We start from the raw sequence: 11822 nt of genomic DNA on the forward strand, positions 1-11822 counted from the left end.
TGGTTAGGGATAGATTTTGCTTGGTAGTGAATGAGTGCCAGGTGGTTGTGGTTACTTCACTTCAGTGAATGAGTTATGGAGGCCTTGTGAATCTCCCATAATGAGTCTTCTGGGCTTACACATTCACAGTACTTTATGCTATCACGTTGCATTGTGCAGGGTTAATAAAACTATTATATACTTTCAAATCATGAATTCAGTTGGACATAAACATATGCTATCCAAGTACAGAGTTCCAATGTAAAAATTGCAAAAATATTTCTTTATATAGAATGCTCAAATGCTATTAGCTAAATTTTATAAAGATCTTGGAAAGTATCAATTAAAACTGAGTTTGGCAAAATGATAAAAATTTAGCTAATCACTGCTTACCTGACTTCTAACAGATCACTTGCAAAACAAACCTAGAAGAAAATATTTTTTTCAGTGAAAAATTTCTAAATCCAAAAGTATATTCCAGAATATACTTTAAATCAAGATAGCTAGATTCAGATTTCGTATTAATCATTTTTTTTCATCAACACGGACGTAAAAATCATCATTCTTAGCACTATAATTTAGTTCACTATAGCAAACTTATTGTCTGTCCTACAGAAGTAGATAGCAATAGTGAATTTTACAATATCCATATACCTGTGGAGTGTCAGGACATCAGTAATTTAAAACTGTTTGCTATAGGTAATATTTACATAAAATAATGGGAAAGAAGCATACCTAAAATCTTATACTTTCAGGTATTCCAGCTATTCAGCACTTGGAATGCTATATCAGTTTCTGTAACATGCTTCTTCCAGGCATCTAATATAAAAAGGAATTAAAAAAAAGTTAAGACTGAAGGTTTTATTTTTAAAAATCTTGACAAATAGCAAATCAGTAGGCTCTAGAAATCTACTGGACACAAATGAATTATTGCTGAACCCTACATAAGGAGTTCATCCTTCTGGACCCATTGAAGAAATTGAACCTAATCCTATCTTTATACCAGATCAATTTTTTAACCAATTTTTTTTTAAAAAAAATTGGCTCAGCCTGGAATCAAGGATTCCACATTGTACTAAGATTTTTCATATTTTGTTCAAAGGAAACAGGAAGTTAAGAAATCAATACCTCAACTCAATCCCTCGAAAGTGAATGAGGAGTAGGCATCTGGTGTGAACTTTCACTACTTTTAGACATGTTTGCACTGTTCAACAGTTGCCTTGCAATCCCTTTCCTGAACAGTCATTCCAAACCTTCTTGCCACCTTCTGTAGCATTGCTGCTACAACTCCTCTCCATGAGTTAAGACCAGCCACTTCATCTTCCTGGTAGTGATCAATTCAACCTCTCAGGCTATCTCCTATGGTACCTGTTGAACATATCCACAACACTAATGATACAAGTGGCCCATCACATTTTTTTGCAAATTCAAGCTCTCCATAATGGTTTCATCCTGACTTCTTTGTAGGAAAGATATACACATTTCACCATCCATCTCTATAGTCTATATAGAAGTCTCTTGCAAACATTTGGAGTATCATCTTGGTTTCCTGCTAAATGTCTACTTCACAGCACATCATTCAGTTCCTTATTGGTATTATAAGCTTTGTTGATAAAACACAAGGCCACACCTAGGAATTTTGCCACCCCATGCAAATGCATGTGTTGCCCAGTCAGTAGAGTAGGCCCTGCAAATACAGGTTCTCATATGTGAAATGACTACAGCATTTTCTTTACCACTTACAAGATCTGAATCTGCCTTCACCACCAACTGCTGAAGTCTAATTTACTTTTAATCTTGAGCAGTTCACTTCAAACAATAGTGAATGAATGGCACCATTTCTATTCTCAATTCCCATAGTTCTACAAGAAACACTGCAATGTGCTGGCAGTGCAACAAGAGAATGTTAAGAGATGGTGATATCCCACATCCTTGTCTGAGATCTATATCAGTACCCCCACACTAACTACTCTGCACCCTCTATGGAATATCACTGTGCTACAAAAGAAAGAATAAAAACTATTTAATGAAACTTTGGTCTGGAACAATCCCTAATGAGTGAAAGAAGGCATTGGTCCAGTGAATGAAAGATGGAAGCAACAGATGTTTCAAATTATAGACCTGTTTGCATTCTGTAGAAGTCAACAAGTTCCAGTCACTTAAGTTATATAAGGTGACCAGAGTTGTATTTATGCCTATAACTTTAGGACAAGTTCAGCTAACACAACAAAAGCTCATCACCCTAAGTTAAGGGATATTACATCCCATATTGTTTCGTAGCTGAATATAGGAACTATATAAAGTTAGACAATTCCAAGCGTTAGCAAATACCTGGATAGTGCAAGCTGAGACAACTCATAGCAAGGGTGGAGCAAGCTCTGATCACTATTCTTGGTATTTTACCCATAACGTGAACTTAGCTCCTAGGTGCTGTATTACTGTTCTACCTAAGAGGTTCTACTAAGACCGGTTTCAACCTTTGAGGTCTCATCAGTGAGTAGGCAGACCTAGTTAATACCAAGTTTGTAGAGAACAGAACTTGCATCCCTTCTATGAGAATTGCCAAGGTGTCCTAATAAATTACTAATTATATGAAGAACCAAAGGCTTCAATTCAGCGACATGAACTTAAGTTAAGGGATATTACATCCCATATTTATTCAGCTAAGAAACAATATGGGATGTAATATCCCTTAACTTAAATAAGTTCATGTTGCCGAATTGAAGCCTTTGGCTCTTCATATAATTAGCTCATCCTTATTCCAAATACTTCTATCATTATTACCCACAAACTGCAATAACCTCTTCATCCCACTTTTTTTAATATATACATAGACTAAGGGACCTATAACCAGTGCTGTGTGAAGATTTGCAGATTGTAGTTGTTTAGGAATACTTCACGAGGAAGGCTGTTCCAGGACAGAATAAAAGGAACAGAAGCAAGTTTAATGCGTTTGCAGTTACACAGTAAAGGAATGCTAGGTAGCTATTGCTCTTATATTAACAGAAAGTGGAAGAATGATTGTTGCCAATTCACTGGAGCAGAACCAAGAAAGTACCAGGTGCTGAAACATCGTATAAGCCTGCTTGCCTCTGGAAAACATCAAGGATTAATTATTATTATTATTCATGACACCTCCGAGGAGTCTGAAGACGCATCGCAGGACACCCGCTGTACAACTCTCTCCACTACTGAACCTCTACTACCAATCAACATCAGTGCCATCTACCACCTACCAACACCACATTTTTTTTTTTGTCTGTAAATTGCATGTGTTCTGAAGGGCCGATTTGTCTGTATGTGGGAGGAAAAACTAGTTTCCGGGAGAAAAAACCCTGCTACCCAAGTTACCCGTATGACATCGGCTAACTCACTTTCAATTGAAAGTCTATATAAAGATTTCTCCAGTCACGACGAGAATCAAACTCCGGCTTTTTCCAATCAAAGGGCGTAATGTACCGTCAATCTTCCAATTGCGATATGGAGGTGCTTTTAATAGAAATTTTAGATACACCACCTAAACATGTGAGTAGTATTTTATACATGGCCAAATTTGGGATTTGTATATAGTTGTCAGCTGAGTGTAAAAGAGGATCTTGAACAAAAGAAAATGCCAAGCTTTTTGGATGCTAAGGAGACTATTCATGTTTATACCAGGAAAAACTGGAGGTAACCATTAGTCCAAGCAAAGAGATTTGATCTTGTCTGGCAATTTGTGTATTACTGAGGGTAAGGGTAGGTGAGATGGGTGTTTTGTACAAGAAAAGGTTTTGGTGGCATTGAATGACAAGGGTTTCCTTACCCCACTGGAAGATAGTATGAAGAAAGTAAAGCACTAGTTGTAGATGCCTGGAATGTTAGCATACTGCATGGTTTTGAAATCAGTAGGATGAGTGGAGAGTTATGAATTTACCACTGAACTAAACCACATCCTTAGACAATGGCTAAAATCCCCCCCAAAAAAATTAAAACCATTAACAACCTCCACTCCCTCCCTTCACAACAAAGATTATACTAAATCTATTGCCATTCCTTATCCAGGGCACCTCTGAAAAATTATTAACCAAAATCCTAAAGAAATATGACGTAACAACCTGTTACAAACCATAAGAAATTGGCATTCCTTATCTGCTCCACCAAAGACTAGCCACTTCCCCTAGACCTACCTAGAGTATACCAGGTCCCTTGCAGCTGTAAACTGTCCTATGGCCAAACAGGCAGGACAGCTAATATCAGGAACATAAAAGCTATATCCAGTTTCACCAATACAGCCATTCTGGGCTTGCAGGCCATGTCATTGATACCTGCCACAGAATATGATGGAAGAAAGTCACTTTACTACACAGCAGCAAATATAAATACAAAAGATTGTTCATGGAATCGGCCTCAGCTCTAAAAAACTTCCTAAACTTCAACAAATTTGGGTGCATGAGACTGCCCCAAATTTAGGAAGCCTGCATCATGAGATCAGCCCAACAGCCAAGACAACCCAATTCAGCCTGCTAAGGGATACCTTTAGAACTCTAGGAACAACATTAGTCGCTCTCTTCAGCCTCATTTGCACGTGCCTGTGTGCACCTATCATAAGTATGTTCCCATGAAGATAGCAATGGGACATTGCCAAAACATAGGAAGTATTGATTAAAGTTATTTTAATTAATATTTAGTATATGTTGTAATTTACCAACACATTATTTTGTGTTGCGCAGCATCCTTCTTCCAATTGATTAATCACATCAATTTAGATGTTAGATTTGTATAACTACTAAATTTTATGTCAAGCCAGACCAAATCCTGCTAAAATTTCACTTTGTACAACTAGTGATGTATTAGCAGATTACTTAATATGGAACCCACAGACTGAAGTTAGATTTAAGTTAGATTTAAACAAAGGTATTTTTACTCATGTTAAGACTGAAAAAGTATAATTGAAAACATCTGGTATCAGAAGAGAATTCTCATTCATAACTTCAGTTGAAACACGGACAAATGCTCATCATTTACCAGTTTTTTGTAAATGTATTACTTAAATATTGATTTAATATAAAACATACCAGCTCATGTCTCGCTCATCAATATACGTGTAGTACACATCTTCAATTTGAAGAACCATCTGTTAAAATAAAATTAAGACTTATGATTAATAAGTGCTCATCTCTTGTTGCAGTCATTTACCTATTCAGAGCATAATGCTTTGATAATTCTGAATATAACAATTAAATTTTCAAATATATAGTAAAATTATAAGTAGATAATCAGTTCAAAAAAGTTTATAAAAATTTGCCTAGTTGTGTTTAGTTGGAAATATTAAGTTCAACTGTTTCATATGGATCTTAAAATAGGCATCCAAGTGGCAGTGATATTAAAATTTATGGTTTAAGTTATTGGTTATAACCAATATCTAAGTTATAACCTAAGCATATTACTCATTTACTAAACCCACAGGCAATGCATTTTTCAGTTCTTTATCCCTAAATTCCAGGAATGGCCAGTTGTTCCTGCATCTCCTGGAGTGTAGTGTACTTGATTGAGATCAAGTTCTCCAAAGAAAAGTGACCCATGGTAAAAGGGGGAAAATTTGGAATGGCAGTGCCATGTGTGGGATCAAATCAGTACACTACATTCTAGGAGTAAGGAATGTGGAAGTCAATCTCTATCATAATCTTAACCACTAGCGATTTCTTCTGAATTAGCCTTCTATATATTAACTGTTTGCATGTTTGTTTGTTTTTATACTAAAAAAAAAAAAAAACCACAACCTATCTACTTTTCCCAATAAGCAATGCAAAGATCTTTATTTTCAGAGAATTGCATCCCACTTATCTAATCGAAGCCTTGGTTCTCCAAGAAATGTATAGCACCTATTTAAGCACTACCATACAAATGTTCTACAAAAAAAATTCTGGAATGATAACAAAAATTTCGATAGGATATATATAAATCAATTTTTCACTTCCTTCCCTATGACAGTAAATTGCAAGTTTTGCAGTTGCTTACTTCTCGAAATTTCTTTGCTAATCCAAAAATACCGTAACGCAAACAAAAGCACTGCAGCGAGAGGAACGTTTTGCTGACAATGAATGTGGATGGTCCAAGCAAAAATAAATAAAATAAAATAATGTATATTAAAAATATCTCGGTATTAATACTGAATAATCATTCACTTACAAGCTTCAAACTTTTATATTTCATAGAAAATGTCGAATGCCGAACGATGCGATTCTTCTCATAATGCAGATAATGCAGAAATAAAAAATTTGTTAACAAATTACCGAAATTTCCTGGGAAATCATGTACTCTACTAATACAATATCTCCATCGTCATACATCAATGGACGAAATGGGAAATAAATATCATATATCATACATATTATTAAGATTAACCGGATAACACATACCTAAGATTATTTTCCGAAACGATCTAGAAACACTTCCATTGCATGTTTCACCAGCCCCATTACCACGATGAAAGTACACGACAACCAACACGAAAATCTTCCGAAGAATGCACCACCACCACCAACAACAACGTTACTGGTTTGCTGGGTGAAGCATAAAATGCTTTTTGTTTTCCCCTTTGTCTGTGTCGAGAAGCTTGATGGGGGAGTGGGGGTTTGTGAGCCTTATGCTCGCACTTTATGAACTATGGGGTTAGCTCTGTTCTGCTGAGAGCAGGATTGCCTTGGGTCTTTTATGTTTGTGATAGTCATGTTCACTGTAACCGGAAGCTTGTCTGACTAGTGGGTTAGTATGAGAGTGTGCTTTGCTGAAGAATTTTTTGGCTTGGTCCTGAAGGAGGGAATGGATGTCTGGGGTTCTGGTTTCTCTATGGATCTGCATGTTTCTGATGAACCATGGGGCATTCAGGATCATCCGTAGGCACTTGTTTTGTATCCTCTGTAGTTTCAGGATGTTGGATTTGGATGTGTGACTCCATGTAGGGGATGCATATGTGATAACTGGTCGTATTACCATCTGGTACAGTAGCAGCTTGTTGCGTGTATTCAGTTCGCTGTTGCAGTTGATCAGGGGGTAGAGCTGGGCTATGGCTCTGGATGTCTTTGTGCCTATGAGTTTGATGTGGCTGTTGAAATTTAGTTTATGGTCCAGTTGTACTCCTAGGTATCTGGCTTCAGTCTGCCAAGGTATCTTTTTTCCGAGGAGATGAATGTCGTCTTGGATGAGGGCTTTGCGTCTGGTGAATAGTATAGCTGTGCTTTTGAGGGGGTTTACTTGTATCCTCCAGTCCGAGAACCATTTCTCTAGTGTTGTGATAGTTTCCTGTAAACGACTGATCGCCAGGTGTGGGCGGAGAGATCTTGTCATTATGGCTGTGTCATCTGCATATAGGGCTGTGATGGTGGTCCTTGGGTTCTGCGGGATGTTGGCCACATAGATTGTGAAGAGTAGGGGAGCCAGCAGGGAACCCTGTGGAACACCTGCCAGGATTTTGCACCTAGTTGAGATGGTGCCATTTATTTTTACCTGCATGGATCTGTCAGTGAGGTATGATTTTATTAGTTTGATAAGGTTTGTTGGTATGTTGGCCTGTACGAGTTTGTAGAGTAGTCCTTGATGCCATACCTTGTCGAAGGCCTTTGCAACATCCAGAAACACTGCAGCTGTGTGCAGGTTCCAGTTGTAACCTTGTGTGATGTGCTCCACCAGTCGGTGTATTTGTTGCACTGTGCTGTGTACACGGCGAAAGCCAAATTGTTCGTTTGGTATTATTCCTAGTTTGTCTGATTCTTCTTGTAGTCTTGAGAGGATGATTTTTTCAGCAATCTTTCCTAAGTTGGATAGAAGGCTGATGGGACGGTAGCTTTGAGGGAGTTGTGGATTGTTTCCTGGCTTTTTAATTGGTATGATGTCTGCAGCTTTCCATGCAGTGGGGAAGTGCTGTATCCTCAGTATTGCATTGGTTATGTTAACCAGGTGGACAATAGCCTTTCGAGGAAACAGTTTGATGATTCTGTTTGTGATTCCATCAGGACCTGGAGCTTTTTGTTATTCAGATGTTTTATGATGTTGGTTATTTCCATTGGGGTAGTGGGGGTGATGCTGCCTGGGTTGTCTGTGGTCAGGCTTAAGGTACGCTTGACCTGCTGGTGGATTTTATAAATGTGGGTGATGTTTATGTTGTCATATGATGGGCTGCATTGCTTTTCTAGGTTGTCTGCTATTGCTCTTGCTTTTTCTGTATCAGTCAGTGCAGTTCCATGTGCGGTCTGCATGGGGGGGGGGGGGGTAATGGGTTGCCTTTGGTGCGCAGGGTCTTCAAAAATTTCCATATTGTGTGATCTTCTGGGTTAAGTAATGAGAGTTTATTTTCCCAATCTTGATTCCTGTGGTTTTTAAGTGATATTCTCACTTGGTTGGTCAAGTTGTTCAGTATTTTCTTGTCCTGTGGGGCTCTTGTGTTGTGGTACCTTTTCCTGGCTTTGTTTTTTGTTCTGATTAGTTCCATGATGTTTTCTGGGAGCCATCTCGTTGGGTGGTTGGATGTGGTTTTGGTGACTGCTTCTAATGCTTTTTTGATTTGGTGTGTTAGATTGTTTACTGCTTCATCTATTTCTTCTTTTTTGCGGATGGTGGGTGCAGGGCCGATGTATTCTGGTAAGATTTTTGCAAGCTTGTCCCATGAAATGAAGGTGTGCTGGGAAGCCAGTTGTTCTTGCGTGCCAAGTTTGATCAGGACTGGGTTGTGGTCAGATGATAATTCATTGATTGTCTCTAGTTGGTACTGGTAACTGATGTTTTTAAGGATAGCTATGTCGAGTACATCTGATCTTCCATTTGCGCTGTAGTGAGTGTGCTCAGTGGGTCCTGCTACCACAGCTGAGTTAAGTGTTGAGTAGTTGTGTACGATGCGTCCACTTCTGTTATTTGTGGTGCTGAACCATGCTGTGTATTTGGCGTTCAAGTCTCCTGCTATGATGGTCGGGTCAGTGGTGCCAAGGATGGCATCCAGGTCTGCTGTCAGTAGAGGGTTGCTTGGAGAGTTGTACGCAGCATATATCTTGATGCTTCCAGCGTTGTTTGTGTGGACTTGAGTACCTGTAATCTCCAGGTGGGTAGTCTGTGGGTTGAATATGGCATTGTGGTGGAGGTATGGTTTGATGTAGATGGCAGTGCCTCCCCCTCTGGTGCTGAGTTTATCCGTTTGGTACATCATGTATCCTCTCACTTTTGGGGATGTTGGCAGGTCTTAGGTGGGTCTCGTTGATCAGCATTATGTCTGGGTTGTATCTTTGTGCGAAGTCCTGTAGTTCTGGTGTCTTGTTGGTGAGGCCGTTGGCATTCCAGGCGGTAATCAAGAGTGAGTTGGGTTTTACTTTGGTTTTAGTCATTGTTGAGTGCTGTCAGTATGGAGTGGGTTCCTTGCAGGAATCTCTTTGTGGAGGATGTCGTTGGATTTGTTCTGCTGAATTCTTGCAGCATAGTTGCTAGCGAGGCAGTCAGTATTGCTGTGATGTTGGAGTTTATTAGGTTGTCCTGTGTTGTGGCCTTTGGGCGGGCTGCTTCTGCGTACGTCTTGGGGGGTGGTTGAGCTCTTTCCTCTCTTTTTTGGTTAGGGTTTGGTTGGTTTGATGGCTGGTCAGTCGGGATACTTCGAGTGGTCTTCAGTGGGGGAGGTTGGGTGGGTCTTGCAGTCCCTCTATTTCTGGGGTGGTGGCTGCATCCTTTGTAGTTGGCTGGATGAGGTCCTCCACAGTTGGCACATTTGGCTGGTGTGGTTCTCGGTTTTGTGCATCTAATGGTTTGATGTTTCTCTCCACATTTCAGGCATTTGAATTCAGCTTTGCACAGCTTTTGGGCGTGGCCAAACTTTTGGCAACGGTGGCATTGCCCTGCTGATGCCCTTTTCCTGAGTGGTTCCGTTGATATTTTAAGTCCGCAGACCGCGGTTATATCGTAGATTTGTTTTTGAGTATTGTGGACCTCAACTAACACGAGTGGCATTGGTCGTTTGTCGGATCTGAGCATCTGGCTAACTTTGATTGGGGTTAGGCCTTGCTGTATGAGGTCTGTTGTGATCTCCTCGGTGGTTATGCCTTCAGCTACCCCTCGTAGTACCACTTTGAGGTTTCTTTCACTGCTGAGAGCGAAGGTGTGGTACTGAATGTTGGTGTTGTCCATTATTTTGGTTATTTGCCTGTAATCTGTGACCGTTTGTGGTTGAATCTTAACTCCTTCGTCCGTGTTTTTGGCCCAGGAGTAATCTATTTTGTGTTGTCTGAGGTTACGTGCCACCGTGGTCCATTTGTCTTTATCGCGTAGGATTACTGGGGGGACCTTTTCCCTTTTGTCTTGGACTTCTTGTGCAGGTGTGTCTTCTTCCATCTGAGTGTCAGCGGTTCTACGCCTTTTATTGGCGTGTTCTTCCGGGGGGGTTCGCCTGAATGGGAACTTTTGGTGGGGGGAGGGACGGGATGTTTCCCTCGGTTATATCTCCCTCGCTTTCGTCGTCAGTGTTATCTGGTTCTTCTATTTTAGAGTCATTGTTAAACGGTGTAGGGGGAAATGATTCGTATAGTTTGACCTTCCCTGGCCAGTTGTCATTAAGGAGTTTTCCTAGCCTTAGGAATTCCCTGTATACGTCATCGAAGTTAAGGGGTTTGTCCATTGTCGTGGATCTAGATTAGACTAATGAGAAATTGGCTGGAACTTACCTTCGATGTTTTCATCCCACTTCCAGGACTCACTATTTAACTACACAGTAGATAATCCAAATAATCCTAATCGTCTTCGCTATGTACTCACTCAATACAATCTTCACTAACTACTCAAGATCGTCACCTTGAACTGCTAAACTGCTGCATCTCACTACACTACTCAATTCCAATGCACTCACTACACTACTCAATTCCAATGCACTCACTACACTACTCAATTCCAATGCACTCACTCCTCCTCAAAGAATGCACCGCTCCAGGTTAGAGCATTATATAGATAATGTCAAAAGGGTTGAATTGAGAATTGCAACCTCAATAAGAAAATCAATTTAAGTGAATAAATAAATTTTCATAAATGTTCACATATACGATTTAGTAAGTTAATGTCGTTATCAGTATACAAACTTATTGTAAATGTTAGTATATAAACAAACGATAATATACTTATAATGAATAATATAATTATAATTATAGAGTAATCCCACTTTTGACTGAGCTTTATATATTTATTTTCTTAAATATACATTGGACAAATACCAATAGAATGGAATAATACAAGAACAGTAATACATTTATTTAAAAAAGGGAGGATAACACAAATCCTGGTAATTACGGAGGTATTAGTTTATTGCATACATGCTACAAAATATATAGTAGAATCGTTAATTTAAAAAACAAAATTGAAAATATAAAGTAAAAAAATATTAGATTGCTATTGTTGCTTTGATAGATTATTAGACTGAAGGTAGGTTTTTTTGTTTTGTTTTGTTTGTTTAAAACTACTTATAGAGAAAAGAAGAGAATTTAATTTAGAAACTCATCTTTAGTTTGTATATTTGAATATTTGTATATTGTATATTATGAAAAAGAATTTGACAAGTAAAAAAGATATATATACTGTTTGATATATTACAAAGAATTAATATACCTAATATTTTACTACATGCAATACTGAATATACAAAGATAATGAAATAAAAATAAAAATAAATTTCGAGAGCGCTGTTCAGTGGAACAGCGTTTTCTGAATTGATGAATCATACATCACCATCAGGCAGTCCCAGGTAAGAATCTGGATTCAGATGACGCCAGGAGAACGCTACCTGCCAAATGTGTTGTGCCAACTGTGAAGTATGGTGTAGAAGGCTTTATGTTCCAGCTCAGTTTT

At 38.8% G+C, this 11822-nt stretch overlaps 1 long non-coding RNA gene across 1 annotated transcript; it reads right to left on the reverse strand.

The window, feature by feature from the left end:
• Positions 1–370: 370 nt before the first annotated feature.
• LOC150096950 (uncharacterized) lies at positions 371–6037 on the reverse strand. The gene is made up of 4 exons (XR_016549811.1): positions 5977–6037; positions 5034–5092; positions 715–798; positions 371–404 (listed from the first exon to the last, which is right to left on the reverse strand). It is a non-coding gene; the product is annotated as an uncharacterized LOC150096950 (long non-coding RNA).
• Positions 6038–11822: the final 5785 nt, after the last annotated feature.

The sequence above is a fragment of the Typopeltis vanoorti genome, chromosome 18 (genome assembly GCF_054136105.1).
Source record: "Typopeltis vanoorti isolate ZY-2024b chromosome 18, IOZ_Tvanoo_1.0, whole genome shotgun sequence".
Lineage (NCBI taxonomy): Eukaryota > Metazoa > Arthropoda > Arachnida > Uropygi > Thelyphonidae > Typopeltis > Typopeltis vanoorti.